General features: G+C 45.8%; 2 long non-coding RNA genes across 2 annotated transcripts; both read left to right on the top strand.

Moving 5' to 3' along the window:
* Positions 1-4,646: 4,646 nt before the first annotated feature.
* LOC123148446 (uncharacterized) lies at positions 4,647-5,088 on the top strand. The gene is made up of 3 exons (XR_006473879.1): positions 4,647-4,690; positions 4,822-4,937; positions 5,017-5,088. It is a non-coding gene; the product is annotated as an uncharacterized lncRNA (long non-coding RNA).
* A 1,945-nt stretch (positions 5,089-7,033) lies between these two features.
* LOC123147705 (uncharacterized) lies at positions 7,034-7,674 on the top strand. The gene is made up of 2 exons (XR_006473399.1): positions 7,034-7,140; positions 7,423-7,674. It is a non-coding gene; the product is annotated as an uncharacterized lncRNA (long non-coding RNA).
* Positions 7,675-15,668: the final 7,994 nt, after the last annotated feature.

Below are 15,668 nucleotides of genomic sequence, written 5' to 3'. Positions count from 1 at the left end.
TCAGCTCAATTTTCCTAGTAAATCTTTCTCAGGAAATTTCCAAAGTTTCTACCTCGAGAGAAGCTTTGTGAAGTAAGTACTAGCTAGGCTTACCCAAATGATCTGAAAATTTACCAGCGCATGACCATACCTATGTAACTTACCTACACCAATTTTTAGCTCATTTCATTCATCCAATCTCTCTCACTAGTTTTCCCAAGTTTTTGTGCATAAAAGAGCATTGTGAAGGAAGTACTACTTTGGCATGTCAAAATGATATCAATTTTCTACAATGCTTTCCTATGCCCAAATAACCATCCTCCACCAAATTTCAGCTCAATCCATTCATTATTTTGAGCCCAGCTTCAACATTCATATTTTTGTCCAGTGTGGTACTTTGCAAATCAAGTACCACCTAGGATCCTCCTTTTGAGCTGAAAATTTGTGAATACATTCTCCTTAGTAGATGATCATCCTCGACCAAAACTCACACCCATTGGCCATGTGCATTTCCTGTACCGCTAATCAAACACTTGGCTGCTTATTCATGTTTGAGCATCGATCGGTCTCCTCGTGAGAATATTATGTTGTGATTTTCTTCCTAGCACCTACCTGGGGAGTGCCCAACCCACTAGACATTCCTAGGCCGCCCAGAACACATGGTAATGCCACGGCCATGCGGTGACCACGCGGCGGGCATGCGAGTTTACGCGCTCTAGAGTTGGGGGCCTCGGCTACCGCCCAAACCTCGACGTATCGCCACCAAACCATGTATTTATGATTAAATAGGTACTTATTTAACTAGAAATGATTTTTGGAAAAAATAAATAGCAAACTATGAGGCAGCTGCAATTCAAATTTGACCCGCTTCCAACTGAATCGGCGGGAATTTGTCTTTTTCATCAGAGGTGGATCAAAACTTTTGACACCCAACCATTTTGTCAATTGTGCATGAAATATGTCCTAGTATTTTATAAAATTGATTTGGTACAATTTTGCAACAAATATATGGTAGGTCCTTCACAAAAAAACCTCATTTCGGCCACTCGAAAAATGGAAAATGAATTTTCCGTGCAAAGAAAATGAAAACTCCCTTTGGCAACATTGTTTGGAATTCCAAGATGCACCCTTGTGCATAATATGAGATTATTTGAACAAACTATGCCATGAATGTGGCCATAAGATTGATCGTTTGGGTTGAAATACATGAATCTTCACACATGATAGCTCATTTCTGAGAACACTTTTTTAAAATAATTACCGTATTACAAGTTTATTATTTTTCCTGGAAACTTGGTCACATATAATGACACAATGCGAAGGTTTTCCAATTTTTTGATTTTTTTTGAATTTTTTATGCCCGTTTCAAAATGCGGTCAAAACGGCGGGCTTGACCGTTCCGAGCTAGTGGCTGAATCTTGGAAAACTTTTGATGTTTCTCTGATTAAATAGATACTTATGTACCTAGAAATGATTTTTGGAAAAAATAAATAGCAAACTATGAGGCAGCTGCAGTTCAAATTTGACCCGCTTCCAACTAAATCGGCGGGAATTTGTCTTTTTCACCAGAGGTGGATCAAAACTTTTTTCACCCAACCATTTGGTCAATTATGCATTATATATGTCCTAGTATTTTATAAAATTGATTTGGTCCATTTTTGCAACAATTATTTGGTAGGTCCTTCACAAAAAACCTCCTTTTGGGCACTCGAAAAATGGAAAATGAATTTTCCGTGCAAAGAAAATGAAAACTTCCTTAGGCAACATTGTTTGGAATTCCAAGATGCACCCTTGTGCACAATATGAGATCATTTGAACAAACTATGCCATGAATGTGGCCATAAGATTGATCATTTGGCTTGAAAGCCATGAATCTTCACGCATGATAGCTCATTTCTGAGAACACTTTTTTAAAATAATTACCGTATTACAAGTTTATTATTTTTCCTGGAAACTTGGTCACATATAATGATAGAATGCGAAGGTTTTCCAATTTTTTGATTATTTTTGAATTTTTTATGCCTGTTTCAAAATGCGGTCAAAACGGCGGGCTTGACCGTTCCTAGCTAGTGGTTGAACCTTGGAATTTTTTTGGTGTTTATATGATTAAATAGATACTTATGTACCTAGAAATGATTTTTGGAAAAAATAAATAGCAAACTATGAGGCAGCTACAGTTCAAATTTGACTCGTTTCCATCTGAATCGACGACAATTTGTCTTTTTCACCAGAGGTGGATCAAAAATTTTTTCACCCAACCATTTGGTCAATTATGCATTATATATGTCCTAGTATTTCATAAAATTTATTTGGTCCATTTTTGCAACAATTATTTGGTAGGTCCTTCACAAAAAACCTCCTTTTGGGCACTCGAAAAATGGAAAATGAATTTTCCGTGCAAAGAAAATGAAAACTTCCTTAGGCAACATTGTTTGGAATTCCAAGATGCACCCTTGTGCACAATATGAGATCATTTGAACAAACTATGCCATGAATGTGGCCATAAGATTGATCATTTGGCTTGAAAGCGATGAATCTTCACGCATGGTAGCTCATTTTTTAGAACACTTTTTTAAAATAATTACCGTATTACAAGTTTATTATTTTTCCTGGAAACTTGGTCAAATATAATGACACAATGCGAAGGCTTTCCATTTTTTTAATTTTTTTTGAAATTTTTATGCCCGTTTCAAAATGCGGTCAAAACGGCGAGCTTGACCGTTCCTAGCTAGTGGTTGAATCTTGGAAAACTTTTGATGTTTCTCTGATTAAATAGATACTTATGTACCTAGAAATGATTTTTGGAAAAAATAAATAGCAAACTATGAGGCAGCTGCAGTTCAAATTTGACCCGCTTCCAACTAAATCGGCGGGAATTTGTCTTTTTCACCAGAGGTGGATCAAAACTTTTGGCACCCAACCATTTTGTCAATTGTGCATTAAATATGTCCTAATATTTTATAAAAATGATTTGGTACAATTTTGCAACAAATATATGGTAGGTCCTTCACAAAAAAACCTCATTTCGGGCACTCAAAAAATGGAAAATGAATTTTCCGTGCAAAGAAAATGAAAACTCCCTTTGGCAACATTGTTTGGAATTCCAAGATGAACCCTTGTGCACAATATGAGATCATTTGAACAAACTATGCCATGAATGTGACCATGAGATTGAGTGTTTGGGTTGAAATCCATGAATCTTCACACATGATAGCTCATTTATGGGAACACTTTTCTAAAATAATTTCTATATTACAAGTTTATTATTTTTCCAGGAAACTTGGTCACATATAATGACACAATGCGAAGGTTTTCCAATTTTTTGATTTTTTTTGAATTTTTTATGCCCGTTCAAAATGCGGTCAAAATGGCGGGCTTGACCGTTCCTAGCTAGTGGTTGAATCTTGGAATTTTTTTGGTGTTTCTCTGATTAAATAGGTACTTATGTACCTAGAAATGATTTTTGGAAAAAATAAATAGCAAACTATGAGGCAACTGTAGTTCAAATTTGACCCGCTTCCAACTGAATCGGCGGAAATTTGTCTTTTTCACGAGAGGTGGATTAAAAGTTGTGACACCCACCCATTTGGTTATTTGTACATTAAATATGGTCTAGTATTTTAGAAAAATGATTTGATACAATTTTGCAACAAATATTTGGTATGTTCTTCACAAAAGGACTCATTCTGAGCACTCGAAAAATGAAAAATGAATTTTCGTGCAAAGAAAATGAAAAGTTCCTTATTACTATTTTGTTATTTTTTTCTTCTAAAAACTAGGTCACATTTGATGGCATGATGAGAAGGTTTTTCATTTGTTTCATTTTTTTCCAATGTATCAGGTCAAGTAAATAGCTAAGATGATCTAACATCTTATTTTTAAATTTATCATGACCAATTCAATTGGTCATAATATTGTATTGCGTTCTGATTGATCCATGGACAAGGCACACGGATCATGCACAAAACACCATTGGATCTTCCCGGATCCAATGGTAGCCATCGCTCCTCGCCTCCCCCACCAACCCCACCTAAGGCGAAACCCTAGCTGGCATCTTCCATCCACCCCCCCCCCCCGCCTTCTTTCTTTCTTTCTTTCTTTCTTCCTCTCCCCTCTCCCCCGATGCAGATCCCCTCGTCCCCCTCAGATCCCCCTCCCCCGATCCCACCAGCCGGCGGCGACCTCCCCGCATCCATGGCCTCCCCGCGCCCATCCACGCCGCATCGCCACCCCGACCCCTCCCTTCCCCACCGCATCACCACCCCCAAGCCACCTCCCTTCCCTAACCCTACACCCGTACCTCAACCTGCGCCACAACTCGTCGGACCCCCCTTCTCCGTTGCCGCTCCCCCTCCTCTCCCCTCAACCGGCGGCCAGATCCACCCACTCCCTCTCCCCACCCACTCACCCAACTCCCTCTCCGTCACCGCCATCTAGGCCGGCAGCCATCTCCGGCACGCAAGGCGTCGGTGACCAGGGAGGAGGCATGGAGATGAGCTTCAGGGGCGGAGGTGGAGGGGAGTGCTCGTCGTCGTCCGCGGTGTCGATATAGTTCAGCGGTGCCCCTCCCCCTCCCCGCCTCCCACCCACCTCGCCGCTGCCTCCTCCTTCCTCCAACACTACGTATCCAACCTCGCCTCTCGCTTCGCCGCCCCGCACTCGCCGCCCCGCACTCTGGTCACAAGAGCTCGCCAGAATGGTCGCCCACAGGGTAAGCTCCTCCTCCCTCTCTCTCTCTCTCTCTCTCTCTTCCCCGCCCCGCCATCCTCCCCCAGTCCTCTAGATCCGTCGCACCGTCGATCTTACCCCCATCGTGGCTGACCTCTTTGTGTTTGTGCGCAGTTCCACCAGTACCAGGTGGTGGGTCGCGCGCTGCCGACCCCCGGCGATGAGCAGCCCAAGATCTACCGCATGAAGCTTTGGGCCACCAACGAGGTCCGCGCCAAGTCCAAGTTCTGGTCAGTCTCCTCCCCCGACCTCGATCTTCCTCGTGCGCTGGTTTCGTCAGCGCTTATGTGTTTGGTTGTTTGCGCGCAGGTACTTCCCGAGGAAGCTCAAGAAGGTGAAGAAGGCCAACGGCCAGATGCTCGCCATCAACGAGGTATATCACTTCTCTCGAGTTGCCATGATCCGTGGATGCAACTTTAACTGTGCTGGCTGGTACTAACTGCCGTGGTTGTGCAATAGATCATTTTTGGTACCGTGTTGGTCTTGTGTATGGAGAAGACACTTGATTTTAGTTGCTGCATAGGGAGATGTATGCAGCGTCGCAGTGTTCTAGCTTTAACCAAATGGTAGAATGATATTGTTTCTGTGGATCGTGCCGAGGTTTTGGTGGTTTCTACTGAAGGTCCTTGGTTCCTTACTAGGTCATGTATATTGGTCGTGACCTCACTTGTATGTTAGGTTTAGTTCGTGTGTTCTGTGATGTTGCTGAAATAGGGTATTTGGTAGATTTATACCAGATCATGTAAGTTGGTTCTGGCCTCATTCGGTGTGAATTTAAATTGAACGAGCCGCTCTCTTAAACAACACTGCGACACTAAGTTCACTTTGCTCTTGTCTTGTTATGTAATAAGTGTTCTCAGTTGGTATCAAATGTGGTACCCTGTTCACCATGCTTATGTTATGTTACAAGTGTTTTGAATTAAGTCCATAAATGATTGTTGTCCAGTGCACACAGTAGCACTGCAAAATGCAAGTATGCTGATTATTTTTTGAAAACTCTACGGCCTCCTTTGGTTTAGAGGAATTTCATAGGAATTTTAGAGGATAGGATTCTTATAGGATTTTTTTCCTTTAGAGCCCTTTGGTTCATAGGAATGGATTCCTATTCCTACATAGGATTGGTTCCTATCCTCCACATTTAATAGGAAAATAAAAAAGAGCCTAGACTCAATGGAAAAATTCCTTTGGTGTCAACCAAATGACATCTTGTTTCCTATTCCTACTCATAGGATTTGAGATACATGTCATCTCATTTCCTACAAGATTCCTATTCCTATGATAATCCTATCCTATGAACCAAAAGAGGCCTACATCTTATTTCTAGCATCTTGTACATGTAAAAAGAGAGTTAGAAAATGTGAATTAAGTGTAACCATGAGCTTTGTTTGTTCTTGTACTCTTTGTATGTTCCTGGTCGCCACCACCGACTGCGAGCGGGGGTCCTGGTCCTCTCCCTCGTCGTCCTCGGCGGCGGCACCGCGGCATGGCGCCATCGCCGTGCCCTGCGTCAACGTCACGATCAGCTTCACGGATCGCCGTCTTCATGGTACGCACACACACATTTCTGAAATCCACAGTCAACAGTTTGGTGTACGCGCTGACTACTGAATCATGAGACATGCGTGTGGTTGTGCTTGTGCAGAGGTTGGTCGAAGAGGGCTGGAGTTCATGCCGTTCCTGCAGTCCCTATTCGTGTTCCTCTTCGGCACCTCCTGGTTCATCTTCGACCTCATCCTGGTGAGATTTCCATCCAAACCTCCCCGTCCCCATGGTGCTCTTTCTAGTTAGTACTTGTCCGAGAGAGTTGCTTGGAGTAACTATACTCAAGATGCAGTCGCAGTAGGATTAGTTGCTTGGAGTATTTAACAAGACCGAACAAGATTTAACTTGTCAAGATTTAACAATATTTCTTAGTAAAGCTGAGTAGAGTATATATTCTGAACATGCAAGCATAAATATTCTCAGCATAAGTACATGATTAGGAGTATCATGCTTCTGAATATCTCCAAGCCGGATATTTCCATTAAACATGTTTCTGAATACCTCCCATATATATTTCCGTTAGTCTACTTAGTGCATCATTAAGATTATAAGCATCATTTTCATTGAATCCTGGTTACATATTTGTGTGTACTCAAGTTGAAAATGGGACTTGGAATAATATGCAAGTTTCATCTGTTCTATTGCAGTGAGTGGGTCGGTTATGCACTGGCAGCATCCTTGCTACTAGCGGTGGGCGCGATGGTCCAAGCCAAGCAGAGAAAGATAGGTGAGATATGCTCAGAGGTGATCATCGACAAGTCCTCGGACAAGATGACGATGGAGAGTATAGTGGAGGCACAACACATCATGAAGAAGGTGCACGAGCACGTCAAGACGATGAATGTCGTGATCCTCAGGCTATGGTCCATTATTCTAGCCCGGTCACCAAAGGTATATATCATTGCACACTAGTCTTGATCATTGACCATCCTTTGTGTAATGTTGGGGTACCGTCCGTCACATATGGTTCTGGACTATAATGTTTTGTGTACTGTTCATTGTCCTGATCATTGTTTCAGTTAAATTCAGTCCAAATTCAATCCAGGAGTACTCCAAATTTAGTCCAAACACAGTCCAGATATTGTTTTGGTTTCCTTGTACTCCAAATTCATTCCAAACACAGTCCAGGAGTATAAACAAGTTTACAGATTCAGTCCAATTTCACTTGTGCAGGAAATTCACCTGTGCGGCGGCGGCGGGGAAGGAGCAGCACCGGCAGCCCTGACAGAGGAAGCCATGTTGCCGTTTTGTTTGTTCCCAGCCTTGACTATGGTTGTCCAGCGAGTCCGGCATGTCGTCATTTTCTTGTAAAGCAGTATTGTATCACACTTATAGAGCTCGTTACACATGTAGATCTTGTAAAGTACTGTATTACACATGGTCATATGTATTGGCAACGTGATCTGGTTGCTCTTATTTGAAGTATCATGTGTGCTTTTGTCTGCCAAGTTAAATACTAGTTGAAATATGAAGAATATGAGCCTGATAGATGGGACTCACTTACCAGACCCAAACCTGACAACTGGGACCCATCTGACTGGTGGACCCATTTAATAAAAAAAGGAAATTATAATTATTTAGACGAAAAGGCCAAGGCCCAATAATAAAAAAGGCTGCAATGTTGGGCCAGGCCCATGAAGTCGACCAAAAATTGACAGAAAAAAATATAGAAAGGCTGAATTAATGGGCTAGGCCCATGTAGAAAACTGAATTGGACCGGGCTAAATCTTGTGCCACATCAGCTTGCCACGCTGGATGCCTACGTGGCCTGGGGTGGTTGCTAGTGACCAAAACGCCATAGTGGACATATTTTGGTCGTAAACGTCTTTGACCATTCCAGAAGAAAGGTCGCTATAGTCAGTTTATGACCGCCAACTTTTGACCTTCTGTTTTTGGTCACAAAAAGGTCGCAAATGGAAATTTGTGACCTTTCAGTGACCAATAGTGGTGGTCACAAGTTGACATATTTCTTGTAGTGAGACTGTCCTGTCGATCGATCTCGGCTTCTCTTTCTTCGTACATGCGCACTCGAGGTGAGTCATGAATTATGTCGCAGGGCAGAACTGCCTCTACGCCGTACACCATAAAAAAGGGTGTATATCCGGTAGTACGATTCGGCGTGGTCCGCAGCCCCCCAGAGTACGGAGTCGAGCTCCTCTACCCAGTGCGTGTTAGACTCCTTTAAGGACCGCACTAATCTGGGTTTAATGCCGCTCATGATAAGACCATTTGCTCGCTCAACTTGGCTGTTGGTTTGTGGGTGATAGACGGAAGCATAATCGAGCTTGATGCCCATGTTGCTGCACCAGAGTTTTACCTCATCGGCCGTGAAGTTCGTGACATTGTCAGTGATGATGCTATGGGGGACGCCATAACGGTGTACGACCCCGGATATGAAGTCTATCACCGGTCCGTATTCGGTTGTTTTAACAGGTTTGGCTTCTATCCATTTGGTGAATTTATCCACCATGACCAGTAAGTATTTTTTCTTATGGGTTCCCCTTTAAGGGGTCCAACCATGTCAAGCCCCCAGACCGCGGGGCCAGGTAATGGGGATTGTTTGGAGGGCGGTGGGTGGCATGTGGCTTTGGTTTGCAAAAAGCTGGCAACCGGGCAGCGTTGGACCAAGTCCTGTGCGTCTGCTCGGGCCGTCGGCCAATAAAACCCTGTACGGAAGGCCTTGCTTACAAGGGCCCGGGCTGCGGCGTGGTAGCCGCCAAGTCCGGCGTGAATTTCTGCCAAAAGCTTCCGCCCTTCCTCTTCGGAGATGCACCTTTGAAGGACTCCGGTAGTGCTTTTTTATACAGCTCTCCCTCGTGGACCCTGTAGGCTTTAGATCGCCGCACTATGCAGCGTGCCTCATTTTGGTCCGCAGGAAGTTCCTGCCTAGTTAGGTAGGCCAAGAATGGTTCTGTCCATGGGGCAATGATGACCATTATGACGTGGGCTGAAGGTGTTATTTCGGTGGCAGAGCCTCCGATTATGTCAGAGTGTTCGGTATCGGGCATTTTGGCCGGGTCCAGACTATTGTTACCAGTGTCCCCTTCCCATACCACAGATGGCGTAAACAAGCTCTCCAAAAAGATGTTGGGGGGGACCGCATCGTGTTTTGCGCCGATGCGGGCGAGGATATCCGCCGCCTGATTGTTTTCCCGAGCCACATGGTGAAATTCGAGCCCCTCGAACCGAGCTGACATCTTTAGGATGGCGTTTTGATAGGCCGCCATCTTCGGATCTTTGGCATCGAAGTCTCCATTTATTTGGGATATTGCAAGGTTCGAATCCCCACGCACCTCTAGGTGTTGAATGCCCATGGAAACTGCCATCCGAAGACCATGTAACAGGGCTTCGTATTCGGCTGCGTTGTTGGAGTCTGTATACAGTATCTGCAGTACGTATTGCACTGTATCTCCAGTTGGGGACGTCAGGACGACGCCAGCCCCCAGACCAGCCAGCATTTTGGAGCCGTCGAAGTGCATGATCCAATTGGAGTATGCGCCGTACTCTTTAGGGAGTTCGGCTTCCGTCCATTCGGCGACAAAGTCGGCCAATACTTGCGATTTAATGGCTCACCGAGGTTTGTATGTTATGTCGAACGGGAGGAGCTCAATGGTCCATTTGGCAATCCGGCCCGTGGCGTCGCGGTTGTTTATAATATCATTAAGGGGCACTTCCGAGGCTACTGTAATCGAGCACTCTTGAAAGTAGTGTCGCAGCTTCCACGATGCCATGAATACCGCGTAGGCTATCTTTTGATAATGTGGGTACTGTGATTTGCATGGAGTGAGGACAGTGGATACATAATATACCGGCTTTTGAAGAGGGAATTTATGTCCGTCCGCTTCTCATTCGACGACGAGCACTGCACTTACAACCTGATGAGTTGCCGCAATGTACAACAACATTGGTTCGCTGATGTTTGGCGCGACCAGGATTGGGTTGGTTGCCAATATGGCCTTTATTTCTTCCAATCCGGCTGTGGCAGCGTCCGTCCACTCGAAGTGTTCGGTGTGCCAAAGGAGGCGATAAAGGGGTAATGCCTTTTCTCCTAAGCGGGAGATAAAGCGGCTTAGAGCCGCCACACATCCAGTTAATTTCTGGATTTGTTTGAGGTCTGTTGGGGTAGCCAACTGTGACAAAGCTCGGATTTTGGCCGGATTAGCTTCAGTTCCTCTATTGGAGACAATGAAACCCAGTAGCTTTCCGGCTGGTACGCCGAAAACGCATTTTTCTGGATTGAGCTTGATGTCGTATGTTCGAAGGTTGTCGAATGTGAGCCTCAAGTCGTCTATTAGAGAGTCGACGTGTTTGGTTTTGACGACCACATCGTCTACGCATGCCTCTACTATTTTGCTGATCTGTTTCTCCAGACTGATGGGGAACGTAGTAATTTCAAAAAATTTCCTATGCACACGCAAGATCATGGTGATGCATAGCAACGAGGGGAGAGTGTGATCTACGTACCCTTGTAGACCGACAGCGGAAGCGTTATGACAACGCGGTTGATGTAGTCGTACGTCTTCACGGCCTGACCGATCAAGCACCGAAACTACGTCACCTCCGAGTTTTAGCACATGTTCAGCTCGATGACGATCCCCGGACTCCGATCCAGCAAAGTGTCGGGGAAGAGTTCCGTCAGCACAACGGCGTGGTGACGATCTTGATGTACTACTGTCGCAGGGCTTCGCCTAAGCACCGCTACAATATTATCCAGGACTATGGTGGCAGGGGGCGCCGCACATGGCTAAGAATATGATCACGTGGATCAACTTGTGTGTTTCTGGGGTGCCCCTGCCTCCGTATATAAAGGCTCAAGAGAGGAGGAGGCCGGCCGGCCCCTATGGCGCGCCAAGGAGGAGTCCTCCTCCTAGTAGGAGTAGGACTCCTACTAGGAGGGGGGAAGAAGTGGGGAGGGAGAAGGAAAGGGGGGCGCCGCCCCCCTCTCCTAGTCCAATTCGGACCAGGGGGGAGGAGGCGCGCGGCCCACCTTTGGCTGCCCCTCTCTCTCTCCACTAAGGCCCATATGGCCCATTACTTCTCCCGGGGGGGGGGGGGTCCGGTAACCCTCCGGCTTTCCGGTTTTCTCTGAAATCACCCGGAACACTTCCGGTGTCCGAATATAGCCGTCCAATATATCAATCTTTATGTCTCGACCATTTCGAGACTCCTCGTCATGTCCGTGATCACATCCGGGACTCCGAACAACCTTCGCTACATCAAAATGTATAAACTCATAATATAACTGTCATCGAAACCTTAATCGTGCGGACCCTACGGGTTCGAGAACAATGTAGACATGACCGAGACATGTCTCCGGTCAATAACCAATAGCGGGACCTGGATGCCCATATTGGCTCCTACATATTCTATGAAGATCTTTATCGGTCAGACCGCATAACAACATACGTTGTTCCCTTTGTCATCGGTATGTTACTTGCCCGAGATTCGATCGTCGGTATCCAATACCTAGTTCAATCTCATTACCGGCAAGTCTCTTTACTCGTTCTGTAATACATCATCTCGCAACTAACTCATTAGTTGCATTGCTTGCAAGGCTTAAGTGATGTGCATTACCGAGAGGGCCCAGAGATACCTCTCCGACGATCGAAGTGACAAATCCTAATCTCGAAATACGTCAACCCAACATGTACCTTTGGAGACACCTGTAGAGCACCTTTATAATCACCCAGTTACGTTGTGACGTTTGGTAGCACACAAAGTGTTCCTCCGGCACACGGGAGTTACATAATCTCATAGTCATAGGAACATGTATAAGTCATGAAGAAAGCAATAGCAACATACTAAACGATCGGATGCTAAGCTAATGGAATGGGTCATGTCAATCAGATCATTCAACTAATGATGTGATCCCGTTAATCAAATGACAACTCTTTGTCAATGGTTAGGAAACATAACCATCTTTGATTAACGAGCTAGTCAAGTAGAGGCATACTAGTGACACTCTGTTTGTCTATGTATTCACACATGTATTATGTTTCCGGTTAATACAATTCTAGCATGAATAATAAACTTTTATCATGATATAAGGAAATAAATAATAACTTTATTATTGCCTCTAGGGCATATTTCCTTCACAGACATGTCTGAATCATGCGCTGATATGTTGCGTCGGCGTTTTTGAGCCCAAAAGGCATTGTGTTGAAACAGAAGGGGCCGTATGGTGTGATAAATGCCGTTGCGGCTTGGTCGGACTCCGCCATCTTGATTTGGTGGTAGTCGGAGTATGCGTCGAGGAAACACAATGATTCGTGTCCTGCGGTAGCATCGATAATTTGATCAATACGGGGGAGGGGGAAGGGATCCTTTGGGCAAGCCTTGTTGAGGTCCTTGAAATCAACACATAGGCGCCAGGATTTGTCCTTCTTTGGTACCATCACCAGGTTTGCTAGCCAGTCCGGGTGTTCTATTTCTCTAATGAATCCGGCCTCCAATAACTTGGCTAGTTCCTCTCCCATAGCCTGTCTCTTAGGTTCAAAGAAACACCGAAGAGCCTGCTTGACCGGCTTGAATCCCTTTAGGATATTGAGGCTGTGCTCGGCCAGCCTGCGTGGAATTCCTGGCATGTCTGAGGGGTGCCAGGCGAATATGTCCCAATTCTCGCGCAGGAACTCTCGTAGTGCGGCGTCCACGGCAGGGTTTAACTGTGCCCCGATGGAGGCTGTTTTTGTAGGGTCCGTTGGATGGACTTGGAATTTGACTATTTCATCCGCTGGTTTAAAAGAGGTGGACTTGGATCTCTTGTCAAGTATCACGTCGTCCCTGTTCACTGTGGAGCGTAGCGCAGTTAATTCCTCGGTCGAAAGGGCTTCGGATAATGCCTCGAGGGCCAATGCGGCTGTTTTGTTTTCGGCGCGGAGTGCTGTGTCCGGATCACTAGCGAGAGTGATGATTCCGTTGGGCCCGGGCATTTTGAGCTTCATGTACCCATAATGGGGTATGGCTTGGAAGATCGTGAATGCCTCCCGTCCTAAAAGGGTGTGGTATCCACTACTTAACGGGGCCACTTGGAATGTAATTTCTTCGGACCTGTAGTTCTCCGGCATGCCGAATACCACATCTAGTGTGATTTTCCCAGCACAGCGTGCTTCCCGACTGGGGATGATTCCTCTGAAGGTTGTGCTGCTTTGCTCAATGCAGTTCTAGTCTATTTTCATTTTTTGAAGAGTTTCCTCATAAATGAGGTTTAATCCACTGCCGTCGTTCATGAGTACTTTGGTGAGTCGAAAGCCGTCCACAATTGGACTGAGGACCAGTGCAGCTGGTGCTCGGGCTGTTCGGAATTTAGGTTCGTCACTAGCATTGAAGGTAATAGCCGTGTCACTCCATGGATTCATTGCTACCACGTGGGAGATTTCGGCGAGGCTGTGGAGCGTTCGCTTGCGCCTATTATTTGATGCGAAGGTTTCAAAGACTGTTAATACTGTATTGTTATCCACGGGATGGTGCTCTGTGGCATTTGGGATGAGAAGATCCTCACCACTTTTGGCCACCTGCCGGAGTATCCAACATGCTCTAAGGCTGTGTGTTGGTATGGTATCCGATGTACTATGAATTTTGCAGGGTCCGTTAAGCCATCCCTCCAATACGGTTCCATGCCCTGTAGAGGGTTTTTGTTTCTTTGTAACTAACTCGGGTGTCTTATGATAGTGCACCCTTTTACTTCGGATTGGGTGTATATTCTGAGCCGGATTATCCCAAAATTTCGTTTCGGTTTTCCAGGCGCTTTCCTTTGCACAGTACTTTCGTACTATGGACGCCAAGTTAGCGAAGCGTGATATGTCACGGCAACTTAAGGCGTTAAGGATTCCCTTGTTCGTGCAATTATTGCAGAAAAATGAGACTGCGTCTTCCTCGCGGCAGTCCTTAACCATATTCATCACAAGGAGGAATCTGGCCCAATAATGATGTACTGTTTCATGGGGCTCTTGCCTGATGTGGGAAAGATCGTTTATGTCTGGGTGGGTGGGTGGATTTGAGTCCGAACCCCTACCCGATCTGAGACCCAGGGGCCGAGGAGTTTCCAATCTTGGAAGTTCGGGTTCCGGAGTGTTGCCCGATAAGTCTGGCCCGCTGCCTGATTCTAGGTTCAGGGCTTGGGTGATGTCCTCGCGTAAGCGGGTATCCGGCTCAGAGAGCTCAGGAATTCGGACATAGTTAGTCCTCAAAATAGAGGAAGAATTGCCGCATTGTTCCTCCACTACCGGAATATGTTAGGTGACCGGTGGAGAGTTAATCTCCCTTTGATCGGGTTTAAGCCCAATCCGATCATAGTCTGTAGCGACTCCCAAGGCGGCGATACGATCCAAGAGCTCGTTTAGGGAAGAGAGCACCATTGGATCCATCCGCTCGGCGAATTCCGAGCCGACGTGGATGCTGTTTTTGATGACCCGAGAGGTCATCATCGGTGCAGCGGCCGAACAGGCGGTCATGATGAAACTGCCAAGCCGGAGAGTTTGGCCGACAGCCAGGGCTCCCCCGGCGGTAATGTTGTTTTTAACAACGAGACGAGACATCCTTCCTTACGGCGACGGCACAGTAGAACTCTCAATGAAAGCACTAATGTCGGTGTCAAAACCGGCGGATCTCGGGTAGGGGGTCCCGAACTGTGCGTCTAAGGCGGATGGTAACAGGAGGCAGAGGACGCGATATTTTACCCAGGTTCGGGCCCTCTTGATGGAGGTAAAACCCTACGTCCTGCTTGATTATTCTTGATAATAGGAGTAGTACAAGAGTTGATCTACCACGAGATCGGAGAGGCTAAACCCTAGAAGCTAGCCTATGGTATGATTGTATGTTGTCCTACAGACTAAAACCCTCCGGTTTATATAGACACCGGAGGGGGCTAGGGTTACACAAGGTCGGTTACAAAGGAGGAGATATACATATCCGTATTGCCTAGCTTGCCTTCCACGCCAAGTAGAGTCCCATCCGGACACGGGACGAAGTCTTCAATCTTGTATCTTTATAGTCCAACAGTCTGGCCAAAGGATATAATCCGGCTGTTCGGATACCACCTAATCCAGGACTCCCTCACTAAGGAACATTCCTTTCATGCGTTGATTACCTGCCTAGTCCCTGTCTCGCTTTGGGATCTGATGTAGCAGGTATGGCCACTACCCTTAAATGATAAACTAATTGACACTGGCATGGAGTGGTTGTTATGCCTATTGGCGGAACAGAGCGAGGAGGTTCGGCCCATGATCATCATGTTGTTATGGCGTATCTCGTCCTTGCGAAATGACCAAATGCACCAAAAAAGACCCCCTCCCCCCCCCCCCCTCGAGAGATTACACATGCATTTTTGTGTAGCTACCTTTCTTCATTTGATCAAGTTGAGAAGCATAGCGTCGAATATATCATCAAAGGTAAGATGTCACTGGACGAGGAACACGCACCTT

This window comes from Triticum aestivum, chromosome 7A (assembly GCF_018294505.1).
Source record: "Triticum aestivum cultivar Chinese Spring chromosome 7A, IWGSC CS RefSeq v2.1, whole genome shotgun sequence".
Lineage (NCBI taxonomy): Eukaryota > Viridiplantae > Streptophyta > Magnoliopsida > Poales > Poaceae > Triticum > Triticum aestivum.
Note: the sequence above shows the minus strand (reverse complement) of the source record. Positions and strands in the feature narration are given on the sequence as shown.